This window comes from Dryas octopetala, chromosome 6 (genome assembly GCF_963921425.1).
Source record: "Dryas octopetala chromosome 6, drDryOcto1.1, whole genome shotgun sequence".
NCBI lineage: Eukaryota > Viridiplantae > Streptophyta > Magnoliopsida > Rosales > Rosaceae > Dryas > Dryas octopetala.
Window position 1 is genome coordinate 20,073,426 of NC_141371.1, and position 14,069 is coordinate 20,087,494.

Here is a 14,069-nt window from a genome sequence, read left to right on the forward strand (position 1 = left end):
ATTTATAAATAAGTAACTCTCTGTAGTGACAGGGAAGATCAAGGCATGCATTAATATAACTCTTCATAGTTGTATTTCTAGATTTGAAGTGAGATTTCTGTAAAATGATAAAAGCATCTCTGTATGTTATTATTGCTATGCTTGAGCAGATCACAAAATCCTTTAGGTTGAATTCGCATGAACGGAAGAAATTTTTTCATGGCCTGAGAAGAAATGATAAAATTTCTACATTGATAGCATGCTAATGATATGATTGGGAAAATTTGGTTTTATTCCCGCATACTCCCAAGTATGTTTTCACAAATGGAAATCAAAGAAAAAAGAGAAACCAGCATTTTCCATTTGGCAAGAGAATCCAATAAACAAGCGAATACAATATTATTCTCTAACCATCCAACTCAAGACTAGATACTATAAAAATTGTACAAAGCACAAATTTGTGTCCAAACTGATACCTAAGCTTGACATCCCTAATCTGAGGAGCAAATCTAACAACTTTCACTAAGGGTTGTGCGCCACCCATCCAAGGGTGTTAAGCAAATTGGGTAAAACTCTCAGGTCTATTTCAACGGAGCGAAAGCTAGCTTTTCAAAATCAGTCCGGGCGCTCTGAATGCCTTTATTGATATCATCCACAAGCAACTGCAACCTAGAAATCTCAAGATCTTTAGCCTCCATATCTGACTTGATTGATGCATGCTTCTCCTGTAACTCAATTATTTTCTTAGCAATACAATCAGCCTCTTCTACAAATTTTGTTTTCTCATGAGTATGCTTCGCTATCTTACATTCAGCATCTTTTGACTCGCCCTGAAACCGTCCTTTCCTATCTTTAATAGACAACAATTCATTCACACGCCCACGTAGAACGGTAACATTGAATCCATACTTTTCCAAGTCTAGAAGACTCTCCAAAATGCTATCAAAAACATTTCTTGGGTCATCAAAATGCAGCGTGGATACCTTCTCCACCAAACTAGAGAATGTTACCATATTGCCAATAGCAAATCCCTCCCGATATTCCTCTTTACATTTACCCAAAGGACGAAAATGTGGCTTTTGTGGCATTATTCTGAAAACTTCTAAAGATTCAATTGTTTTCCAAACTGGTGAGCACTTCACAAAAGGCATACTTTGATTCACATCACGCACACAGTCACTGGCTGCATCAATTGCAGGAGATTCCCTAGCAAGCTCAACTTGGTCTTTTGTATCGCTATTTTGGTCAACGGTCCTATCAGGGTATGGCCCTATTAAAAAAAAACAGATATAGTCAAATTCTATCTAGGACAGAAAAATAAATAATATATAAAGTAGCTTACTTGATTCACCCACGCTTGCCGGACACTGCACCCCTCCAAACCACATGGATAGAGGTCGGTCATCATCATCTATATTGTCAGACGCTCCAACAAGGGTTGCAGCTTCACTTGTCATGCACCTTGTTCCATTGACTTCAGCTGTATTTCTTCTAGAAGCATCTTGTGAATCTACAAAAATTCCAGATATGGTTTCAGTTCCAGAAAACACAAGGTGGATAGAATAACAAGAAATACTCTCTTTAGCTCTAATTCTTTCTCTGAAGTTGATAGACAGCACAGAGAAAATGTTTCGCTTCACAACCTTGTTGAACAATCTAATTGTCCGCTAATGGTGACAATAGATAATTTTTTTTTTTTTTTTTTTTTTTTTTTTACGTTTGGTATTTCCAGTAATTTTTCCAAAAGTATAGTTTGCTTCATGTCCTTCCTGTCTTCCATGGATGTTTTTGATGTTGCTTCCGTAACACTTCTACAACATGCTCAGTTTATCCTTGTTGAGAGCAGCCTAATTGTGCTGCTTATATTATAACTTCTTCTAATCATTCACAGTGTTAAGAGGTTCCTTTGCTGATATGCTGAAAATGAATTTAAGTTGCACACTCTCAAACCTGTAGGATCAATCCCTTTGACCACACGCACAGCAACTTCATGAAGTGTCTGATCATTTATGACATTTTCCTCAGCAACATTTCCTGATCCATTCTGCTCCTTAACTACAATTCACAAAGCATGGTAATCTAATCTGAAAACTCATTGGTCAAAATAACAATTTGTGTTTTTTGGATAAGTTGGCTGATGTACAAATTTGCCGAAAATTTCAATTTGGTCCTCTCGTTCAATTTGAATAATGTCAACCAACCTTATATATTTCACCACGTGTACAGTAGTAAAAGGAGGATATGCTGGGTTCAACTCATAATAGAGTAGGCAGTTCAAAATCACACCTTGTAGAGTCCGTGCAGTTGGTATTTCTATAACGTTTAAAAAAACTAAAGCCAAAAACCCTTACATATTTCAACACACCAATGTTCCCTCCATCCACCACCACAACTTGACTGGATGGAAAAAAGCATGCACATCCCAATATGATCTCAAGTTCACATGGGATCACTTTTGCACCTAAATCTGTTGGAAATAAAGTTTCCACTGATGCTCGAGTGAAAGAAGACTGATTTTAGTATAGGAAGTTAAATATTGCTGATGTGGTATTTTAGTGAGTTTCATTAAAATGATGTAATAGAGTATGACAGTTGGCATTGTGTAATTGGTCAAGTGTGTGTGTGGAATGAGTGAGGTAATAGGCTCACGCATCTTGTTCAGTTTTGTAACAGAATTGCTTTCATCAATATAAGATCACACACTGAACGTGAGTAAGCAAGTGAGCTACTCCATTTTTACACAGCTCTGTTTTCTTTCCTTCCTAAAAAAACAAATGTCTCTAAGAAATCAGTAAATCAACATGGTATCAGAGCCATGGATTCGACCTTGAGCTGGGCGTATTACTGTGATTGAGTGATTGAAAGTTAAAAACAAAAACTGAAGAAAACACAAGGATTTTTTCAGAAATGTCTGGATCTGGCAGTATGGAGCTACGAGCTCCAGTGTTTGATGGAACAGAATTTGATTATTGGAAGGTGAGAATGGTAACAATCTTCAAGTCTCAAGGACTTTGGAAGCTGGTTGAGAAAGGGATCACAGTCCCTGACTCTAAGAAGAAGAAGAAAGATGGAGAGGCTGGAGGTGCTGATGAAGACGATGAGATCAGTGCCTATCTTGAGGATCAGAACATGAAAGATGCCAAAGCACTTGGAATCATTCAAGGAGCTGTATCAAAGACAATTTTCCCTCGAATTGTGAACCAAGAGACAGCAAAAGGAGCTTGGGATTTGCTGCAAGAGGAATACCATGGAGATGAACAAGCCAGATCTGTGAAGCTACAAGGTTTGCGCAAGGAGTTTGAATACATGAAAATGAAAGATAATGAATCTCTTCCTGCATATTTTAGTCGTTTCTTTGATCTAACTAATCAAATGGAAAAGTATGGTGAGATTATGTCACATCAGAGATTGGTTCAAAAGGTTTTAATAAGTTTAACTAAAATCTATGATCCAATGTGTGTGATAATTGAAAGAACAGTTGATATGAATACTGTATCTGTGCATGAGGTTGTTGCATCACTTAAAAGCTATGAGGTGAGACTGAGTAGGCATGAAGAGGATGATGAGAGTTCTGAAAAGGCCTTTGCTAGCATGAGCATTGGGTCTAAGAATCGAAATGGCCAAGGCAGGACCTATGGCAATGATGGAGGGAAGCACAATCAAAGGCTCTGGAAAGGCAAGCCCAAGAAATGGGATAACAAGCTTACAGGAAGCTCAAAGCAAGTAAGTCACAGTGATGCAGGGAAACAAAAATGCAGAATCTGTGACAAAATGCATCTTGGAGACTGTTGGTTCAAAGGCAAAGTGAGGTGTCACAATTGCAGTAAATTTGGGCATGTGATGAAAGAATGCCATCAGCCTAAGAAGGAACATTCAGTGAATTATGCAAATCAAGTACAAGAACCAGCTGCTATGTTCTATGCATGTCATAAGGCCTCTGTTGACAAGGACAAAGAGGTCTGGTATCTAGACAGTGGTTGCAGCAATCACATGACTAGCAATGAGGCTATGCTCATTGATATTGACAGATCAATGACATGTAAAGTGAAAATGGGCACTGGTGAGTTGGTGAAGTCAACTGGGAAAGGTACTCTTCCCATAGAACATGAGGGTGGTGTCAGATACATTAAGGAGGTGATGATTGTGCCTGGACTCGATGAGAACCTATTGAGTGTGGGGCAAATGGTGGAGAATGGATACTGGTTGGTGTTTGGTGACTTCATGGTTAAAATTTATGGTGATGAAAGTCTGCAACAACTTATTGCTGCTGTGCCAATGAAAGGAAACAGATGTTTTCCCTTCTCATTTGACAGTCTCAATCCAATGTTGGTCAATCAAGCCACTGTTGTTGATTCCACATGGAAATGGCACAGAAGAATGGGGCATTTAAACTTTGAGAGTCTGAAAAGATTACAAGATAAAGAAATGGTGATTGGTCTGCCCAAGTTAACTGGAAAAATACATGTATGTGAAGGGTGTGCTGCAAGCAAGACTCACAGGGCAACATTTGATAAAGGGCAAGTGAGAAAAGCTGCTGAACCTTTGGAATTGGTCCATACAGATGTGTGTGGTCCTATGACTGAGTCTATAGGGGGAAACAGGTACTTCCTTACATTTATAGATGATAAGACTCGAATGTGTTGGGTGTATTTTCTGAAATTCAAGGCAGATGTATTCACTGTTTTTAAGAAATTCAAGTCTATGGTTGAATTGCAAAGTGGCTATAAACTGAAGAAACTAAGAAGTGACAGAGGGGGAGAATACACTTCACATGAATTTGTCAAATTCTGTGAAGATGTGGGAATTGACAAGCAACTCACTGTTGCATACTCACCCCAGCAGAATGGAACAGCAGAAAGAAAGAATAGGACAATAGTTGAGATGGCCAGGACAATGTTGCATGAGAAAAGGATGCCAAGGAAGTTTTGGGGTGAAGCAGTGCATACTGCTGTTTATCTCTTAAACAGGTGTCCTACTCAAGCCTTAGACAACAAGACTCCATTTGAGGAGTTCAGTGGGAGGAAGCCTGGTGTCAAGCATCTCAGAGTTTTTGGCTCCATCTGCTACACACACATTCCATCTCAGCAAAGGTCCAAACTGGATGAAACAGGCCAGAAGGGAGTCTTTGTAGGGTATGGGACAAGAGAAAAAGGCTATAGAGTTTATGATTTGACCAGTGACAAAGTTATTGTCTCAAGGAGTGTGACATTTGAGGAAGCAGGTATGTGGAATTGGGAAAGCAAGGAAGCTGTCTATGTATCTGTTCCTTGGGATAACACAGATGAGACAAGTGGAATTGAACCTGGTTTTGAGTTTTCTACTCCAACACAAGCTGTGCAAACTCAAACCATATCACGAAGCTCATCTGGATCAAGCCTTAGATCAGAGAGAAGACATATAGAAACTGAAGCACAAAATCAAGAAGGAGATGTTGTTGAAAGCACAGAAACCAGTGAGATTGAACTATCAAACACCTATGACACCACACCACTGAAGTGGAAGAATCTAACTGAGGTTTTTGCACACTGCAAACTCAGTGTCATTGAACCAGAGAACTATGCTGAGGCTGCAAAAGATATGGCATGGCAAAAGGCTATGAATGATGAGATAATGATGATTGAAAAGAATCATACATGGGAATTGGTAGAAAGACCAAGTAACAAGCCTATTGTTGGTGTGAAATGGATTTTCAAAACTAAACTTAATATGGATGGAACAATACAAAAGCACAAAGCAAGACTTGTGGCCAAAGGATACACTCAGAAACCAGGTGTGGATTTCAATGAGACCTTTGCACCAGTTGCCAGATTAGATACCATCAGGACCTTGATAGCTTTGGCTGCAGAGAAAGGGTGGAAGCTGTATCAACTAGATGTCAAGTCAGCATTCCTAAATGGAGTGTTAGAAGAAGAGGTCTATGTGGATCAGCCAGATGGATTTGTGGTTGAAAATGGTGAACACAAAGTCTACAAACTGAAGAAGGCTCTTTATGGCTTAAAACAGGCCCCTAGAGCTTGGTACAGCAATATAGATGCTTATCTGCTGGAATGTGGATTTAAGAAAAGCCCTAGTGAAGCTACACTATATGTGAAATGCAAGGAAGGTTTTGGGACTCTAATGGTGTCGATCTATGTTGATGATATTGTCTATACAGGTGACAATGAAGTGTTAATTGAAGAATTCAAGAGAGACATGATGCAAAGATATGAGATGACAGACTTAGGACTTCTGCATCATTTCCTTGGAATTGGAGTAATTCAGCAAGAGCATGGGATTTTTATTCATCAGAGGAAATATGCAATGACTCTACTAGACAAGTTTGGTTTGAAACACTGCAAATCTGTATCAACACCATTGGCCACCTCAGACAAGCTTAGAAAAGAGGATGGAAGCAAGCCTGCCAGTGAGGAGTTATATAGGAAAATCATTGGGAGTTTGCTATATTTAACTGCAACCAGGCCAGATATCATGTTTGCTACCAGCCTTCTTGCTAGATTTATGCATTGTCCTACTGAGAAGCACCTTGGAACAGCCAAAAGGGTCTTAAGATACATCAAAGGTACTCTAGACTATGGCATTCAATATCAGAAAGGGGATTCACCAATTCTGATTGGATATTGTGATAGTGATTGGAGTGGAGATGAAGATGACATGAGATCAACCTCTGGATATGCTTTTTCATTTGGAAGTGGAGCTTTCTCATGGGCCTCTGTCAAACAGCATAGTGTGGCTCTATCCACAGCAGAGGCTGAATATATAAGTGCAGCAGAAGCTACAACTCAAGCAATTTGGTTGAGGTTTGTGTTAGAAGATTTTGGTGAAGAACAGGTGGAACCAACTACCATTATGTGTGACAATACCTCTGCTATAGCCATGACAAAGAATCCAGTGTTCCATCAGAGATCGAAGCATATTAAAAGGAAATTCCATTTTATAAGGGATGCATTGCAGGAAGGTGTGATAGATTTGTTATACTGCAGAAGCAAGGATCAGATTGCAGACATTTTCACTAAGGCTCTTCCAAAGGATCGTTTTGCTTTCTTGAGAAACAAACTTGGAGTTAAATCAGTGCAAACTTTAGAAGGGAGTGTTGGAAATAAAGTTTCCACTGATGCTCGAGTGAAAGAAGACTGATTTTAGTATAGGAAGTTAAATATTGCTGATGTGGTATTTTAGTGAGTTTCATTAAAATGATGTAATAGAGTATGACAGTTGGCATTGTGTAATTGGTCAAGTGTGTGTGTGGAATGAGTGAGGTAATAGGCTCACGCATCTTGTTCAGTTTTGTAACAGAATTGCTTTCATCAATATAAGATCACACACTGAACGTGAGTAAGCAAGTGAGCTACTCCATTTTTACACAGCTCTGTTTTCTTTCCTTCCTAAAAAAACAAATGTCTCTAAGAAATCAGTAAATCAACAAAATCATCCTTCCTCTAATTGATAAATACAGGATTAAACATTGTTCAAATTGTAACTATAGGAACCAAATTGAAAATTTTAAAAAGTATAGAGTTGGCATTGTTCAAATTAAAACTAAAGGGACCAAATTAAAACACATTGAAAAGTGTACTGTTGGGATTGTTCAAATTGAAACTTGACCAAACTAGAGGGGCTAAAATGTCCTTTGGCCGAATTCATAATAAATACTAATGATTTTAGTTTTAATGCATTATTACCTCCCTCTGAAGCTTGTCGGCTTATGGCCACTAACTTTCGAGGCCTGCCCCTCTTTCTTTTATGACTGCTTCCTCCAGCTTCTTGCTGCTTAAAGTCCTGCTCAAATAAAGACAAACATCCATAGCAATGCCATTGAGCTAAGAAACAAACAGAAGACGAAAGATAAAATTGTTACTGTGGATGTCTCACTCCATGATTATACCATGTCTGGAAAAAGAACCAGGCTACGGAGCAGGTTAGCCAAAATTGAATCACTGCCAAGTTCAGCTGACAAAACCTGGGTGTTAATAGCTTATTTTAGATAATATCCAATGTTGTCATTGTTGATAGCTTAAATCCCTAATGCTTCATGTTCCTCCTCTTTCCACAATATTTGAATATAAGGGCCTAATAAATAGATTAGATAAATTATTAAATAGAATTTTCACTTCTTCTGTAAAATAGTTTTTTTACTTTTAGTTTGTGATCTGACTCATCAATCAAGTTGTGTCAAGCTAAGGATGACCCACTCCCAACAGTCAACACCAATCTACTTTGCTTACAAGAAGTGACATAGCCAATCACTCCTCAAACCATCCAATTGAATTTACCAAAATAAGTTCCATTTTTTTTTTCTTAGAGAACAGAAAAGTTCTAGTTCTCTATGGCAGAATCCACCAAGCAGGTTGAATTTTAATTGCTCCAATACCATCCTAGGAGTTTTATGGGGTCATTTTTGAGTACATTCCTACCATGCTCTTTTCTTGTGCTGGATCATTTGTATTCTTCTTCTGATCTCTCATTAGCTTCAGTAAATCTTCATTAGGAAGCTGACAAGGATTTTCAGCCGGTGAACCCTCCTTTCCCTTAGCTATTGACCCTAAGGTGAGAAGCACTTCAGCTTCGTTACTTATACCCTCCCTTTGAACAATTTTTCCAGCAGAATCAACACCAATTTTCTTTTGTATAAGAAACCTAACCAATGCAGGTCTATTGATGAGCATATATATTTTCATTTGGCAAGAGACAGTGCACATATATACCTGCTTCTTGGGTCAGTCAGATTCCAACTTGAGACTTTGTACGTCTTCCTTTACTTTTGATAGGATGTATCCATTGACTATCTACCTCACCATCTCTCTGTTGCTTAGTTTTCTACAATGATGAAAATGCTGATCAGGAACAATGGGTCACACAAAAACAAGACCAAAGAAGTAGTGACTTGATCCTCATTGCCCATCAAGAAAGGGGAAATAGAACAACACACCATCGCAGGCAGTTTACTATGGATCAATTTTTTCTCACTAAATACTTAAGAAGTTGACCCATATGAAACAGTATCAATCCCAACCAAAACCAAATAACCCCAGTTTCATAGTAGTATATAGGTCCACAAGTGTAGAAACTCAATAGCTACTTGCTTTTGTAACCAATCATTTAGGTCCTCTGACAAAAAAAAAATTAGGTGTACAAGATGTGTGTGTATGCTTGCATGTGTGTGACCGATTCATGAACCAACAAACACCACTATGTCATGAATGGCACATCACATCAAGGTCAGGGATCTCTCATGTCAATAACTCTTGAACAGAGATTGTAAATTTAGTAAAGACAAACAAATAAAGGTTAAGAGAAGACATTCAACTCACAATTTCCTTTTCCCCAAGCAAGCTCTCTGTTTTAAAAAGCTGATGGGTAACAACAGGTTTTCTTGAGCGTCTTGTTCCTTTAGCTCCTCTGGTCATTGTGGCTAATTCATGAAGCATTTCTTTATCACCTGGCTTTTTTTTTGATTGACGTGCTTCAAGAGATAATACGATCTCTGAAGCTTTGTCATCCTTTAACTTTTTCAAAGGACGTAACTTTGTAGCACTACCATTAGGGGCTGGCAGATTGATCACCCTGATGCTTTGGGGATGACTTGACTGCTCCATAAGATTCCTCCTTAAATTGTTTGATTCAGGATTTTCCCCTGCAGCACCTGAATTTTCTAGTTGAGTAGCCACCTCAGGATGGTTGAAATTGTTTTCGGGAAGCAGCACATTCTCTAACCCTTGCGGAGAATCCGAAGCCATCAATACTTCCTGGAACAAACCCGCATTAGCTACCCATAAATAAATATAATCCCTAGGAGACACTAACTAAACTTGAACTCATGCAAGCAGCTAAGCTTTTTGCTTTGACATACTTCATGACCACCAAACACAAAATAACTTATTAACGTTCATTACATCTGTACTCCATAGTAGGCACCATTCCATATATAAAAAGTTGAAACCCTCTCGATTCCCTTTGTGTGGATTGATTTCTCCACACATAGTACAAAACAAACCTCACTATAGATTGAGATTCCGCGACCCCCTCCCCCCTTCTCTCTTCCACCAACCCATTTGCCATCTTTCCATTCTCTGAATCTAATGTTATCAGGGAGATAAAAATTGTCTGAAGTTTTAGTTTTGTGTATGTTTGTTCTGGAGTTCAAGGCTAATCCCGCATCTTATTTTTCCTATTATTTGTGTAGATAGCATATTTCCTATGGCCATGTGCTTGCTCTTCTCTAATCTGCTGATGTTGATGCTTTTTTCTATTGTTATTGAAAGACCAATTTTATATTTTAGTTCAAGGTTTTAATAGAAGAAAATGGTAGATTGGATCAGTGCCTGTAATCAACCAATTCTTAGTAGGGCATTACAATTTCTGGCTTACTTTATTGGCTCCATTTCTGATTGGTTATTTCTTAATTAAATAATAAATTTGCATTAAAGATTTCTTTCCCATCTAAGCATTGTAGTATTTTACAATGCTTAGATACGTGCTTTTGGGTCCTGTACTCGGGTATTGTAGATCACTGCAAGTAGTGAAAACTACATGCTATAGGACCTTACATATAATTGCTTAAATGGTTTTTGTACCTTTGTGCTTGATACAAAAACATGCCACTGGACCTCTTCTTTTATTCTGTGATAGCATGACATGTTATCGAGCTGTTTGAATTGCATACGTGGTTCAATTTTAATTCTTATTTTGAAGCATTATGTATAGCATCATCTATTAACTCATCAAAATATGTTCAGATATTTAATGGGGGATTGTTTCAAACTGCAACTGAGCATAAGGAACAGATTCATGGTAATTCATTTATTTTAATCTCTGAGAGTTCAACAATTGATCTCCACACCTCTAGGTTTCCTGAAATGCAGAGCTCCTGTCTTAATGCTCCCTTTATGTTTGTTAGCTCATGTTTCTTTACAAGATTTTACATTTTTTTTTTGAAGTAAATGATTATATGTGATACTGAATTTATTCTTATGAGATTGTTACAAGAATACTGCAAAAACATTCTATGATGAATTGTGATGGAGATATGGTATCAGCTGCACTGGTCAAATTCAGAGTGGCATCCGAAGGGAATGAAAGCTTCTTCTTCTAATCCGAAGGTTGATAACTCAAGTTCCATGGTGAACTCTGTTAGTTCCTCCAGCTTCGTTGCCAAGTCAGGTACCTCTAACTCTGTTTTGAGTACTTCTTCTTGTACTAGTAATGGTGCATGGATAATTGATACAGGTGCTACGGATCATATGACTTCTGATTGTTATGTTTTTAGTCATTTTTCATCTGTCTGTCCTAAACCATTTATTGTTAATGCTAATGGTGTGTTATCTCCTGTTCTAGGGGGTGGCACGGTCTCCTTCTCCTCTGATTTATCTTTACATAATGTGCTGTTTGTTCCTTCCTTAAATTGTAACCTTGTTTCTGTTAGTCAACTAACCAGAACTCATAATTGTGTGGCCACATTCTTTCCTACCCATTGTGTTTTCCAGGACATTCTTACCAAGAAGAAGATTGGCAGTGGTAGAAAGAGTGGTGGATTGTACTATCTGGATAGTGGGGTGTTCGTTTCTGACGGTCATAGTGGCATTGTGAGACTCGTTCGTGATGGTTCCTCGGAAAATAAGAAGAAGATCTGGCTGTGGCATCGCCGACTTGGTCATCCTTCCTTTGGCTATCTTCGTCGTTTATTTCCCTCGTTATTTCTTGGTTTGAACATTTCCAATTTTAGTTGCGATGTTTGTGTGTTGGCCAAAAGCCATCGCTCAGTGTTTCCTTTTAATGATAAACGTATGGATGTCCCTTTTGCTTTGGTGCACTCGGATGTTTGGGGTCCTGCCCCGTGTGTTACAAATAAAGGAATGAAATGGTTTGTGACATTTATTGATGATTGTACTAGAATGACGTGGGTTTATCTTCTCAAACATAAGAGTGATGTGTGTGCTGTTTTTCGCTTTTTTCATAACATGGTCCTTACCCAGTTTGCATGTCCTATTAAAGTTTTGCGCTCGGATAATGGCGGTGAGTTCGTTAATACTGAGTTGACTCAGTATTTTGCTTCTACGGGGATTCTTCATCAGACTTCTTGCGCTCATTCTCCACAACAGAATGGGGTTGCTGAACGCAAAAATCGGCATTTGTTGGAAGTCACTCGGTCCCTTCTTCTGGGTGGTCACGTGCCATCTTTGCTCTGGGGTGATGCCTTGAGTTCAGCTGTCTATCTGATTAATCGGACCCCGTCTAGTGTCCTTGACTTTTGGCGACCATTGGATGTTCTCTCGGATTTTGTCACTTTACCAGGTATCCTTCATTTGGAACCCAGAGTTTTTGGGTGTGTTGTTTTTGTACATTTACACTCTCATCAGCGATCTAAGCTTGCATCTCGGGCCTTGGAGTATGTGTTTGTTGGTTATGGTCCGTCCCAGAAGGGGTATCGGTGTTATCATCCTTCTACTCAGCGCTTCTATGTGTCTATGGATGTCATTTTTCATGAACATCAACTATTTTATTCTCCACGTCCATTGCATTCTACCCTTCAGGGGGAGGTTTCTAGTGAAGTGCAGAATCAAGATGATCTGTTGTTCTTTGGTAGTAGTAGTGAGGAAGGATCAGAACAGACTACTGATCGTCTAGTGTCTGAGTCTAGTAGTGAGGAAGGATCAGAACAGACTACTAATCGTCCAGTGTCTGAGTCTGAGGATGAGACTGAGACAGCAGAATTTACTGAGAATAATACTGAGGATATAGTGGGACAAGAACCCACGAATTCTGAGTCTGAGGAATCACCACTCTATGATAGTACGGCCATCTCTCCTACTCCATTGAATCAATCTTCTTCGTCCATTGAGGTAACCAACAATACTCTTGATTCACATTCTGGTTCAAATATTGATTCTCATGCTTCTCAATTTACACTTCGTCCTCGGTCTAATCGAGGACAACCACCAGCTAAATATGAGCCAGATCCAAATGCCAAAGTTAGATACTCAATTAATAATCATGTGTCGTCTGTTAGGCTTTCAAAGTCATATGAATCGTATGTTCTGCAATTATCTTCCGTTTCTATTCCTAGTAGATTGCAGGATGCTCTTACAGATTCTAGATGGACCAAAGCTATGGCTGAAGAAATGGCGGCGTTACAGAAGAATTCAACCTGGGAATTGGTTTCTCTACCTAAGGGGAAGAAGACAGTGGGATGCAGATGGGTGTTTGCAGTCAAACACAAAGCTGATGGGTCAGTTGAAAGGTATAAGGCAAGGTCGGTAGCAACGGGTTATACACAGTCCTATGGCATAGACTACTTGGAGACGTTTGCTCCAGTGGCCAAGTTAAACACAGTACGGGTTCTGTTATCTTTGGCTGCTAACAAAGATTGGCCACTTTTTCAGTATGATGTAAAGAATGCCTTTCTCCATGGTGATTTGACTGAAGAAGTATACATGGATCCTCCTCCAGGTATACCAGAGTTTGATAATACAAAATTGGTATGTAGACTGAAAAAGTCTTTATATGGTCTCAAACAATCTCCGAGAGCCTGGTTTGGGAGATTCACCCGTGCAATGAAGAACTATGGTTATCGGCAGAGTAATTTTGATCATACTTTGTTCCTAAAAAAAAGGGGGAAGAAGATTACTGCTCTTATCATTTACGTTGATGATATGGTTCTGACCGGAGATGATTATGAGGAAATCTCTAATTTGCAGAGGTACTTGTCACAAGAGTTTGAAATGAAGCAGCTAGGGGACTTGAAGTTCTTTCTTGGGATAGAAGTGGCTCGGTCTAAACATGGCATATTCCTATCTCAAAGGAAATATGTTTTAGACTTGTTATCTGAAACTGATATGCTTGGGTGTAAGCCAGCTGTCACTCCTATGGAACAAAACCATAGACTTTTCGAGTGTTTGGGGGCCTTGCCAGCAGATAAAGGGCGATATCAGAGACTTGTTGGAAGATTGATATATCTGTCTCACACTAGACCTGACATTGCTTATGCAGTCAGTGTAGTAAGCCAGTTTATGCATGCCCCGTGTAAACCCCATATGGATGCTGTGGAGCAAATTTTGCAGTATTTGAAATCTGCACCTGGTAAAGGATTGTTGTTT

At 39.0% G+C, this 14,069-nt stretch overlaps 1 pseudogene across 1 annotated transcript; it reads right to left on the reverse strand.

Annotated features, from left to right (window-relative positions):
* Positions 1-323: 323 nt before the first annotated feature.
* On the reverse strand, positions 324-10,613 carry LOC147283127 (uncharacterized; annotated as a pseudogene). The gene is made up of 9 exons (XR_015122929.1): positions 10,551-10,613; positions 9,288-9,779; positions 8,649-8,793; positions 8,391-8,602; positions 7,862-7,936; positions 7,659-7,755; positions 1,930-2,034; positions 1,322-1,489; positions 324-1,249 (listed from the first exon to the last, which is right to left on the reverse strand). The product of XR_015122929.1 is annotated as an uncharacterized LOC147283127 (transcript).
* Between the last annotated feature and the right edge of the window lie 3,456 nt (positions 10,614-14,069).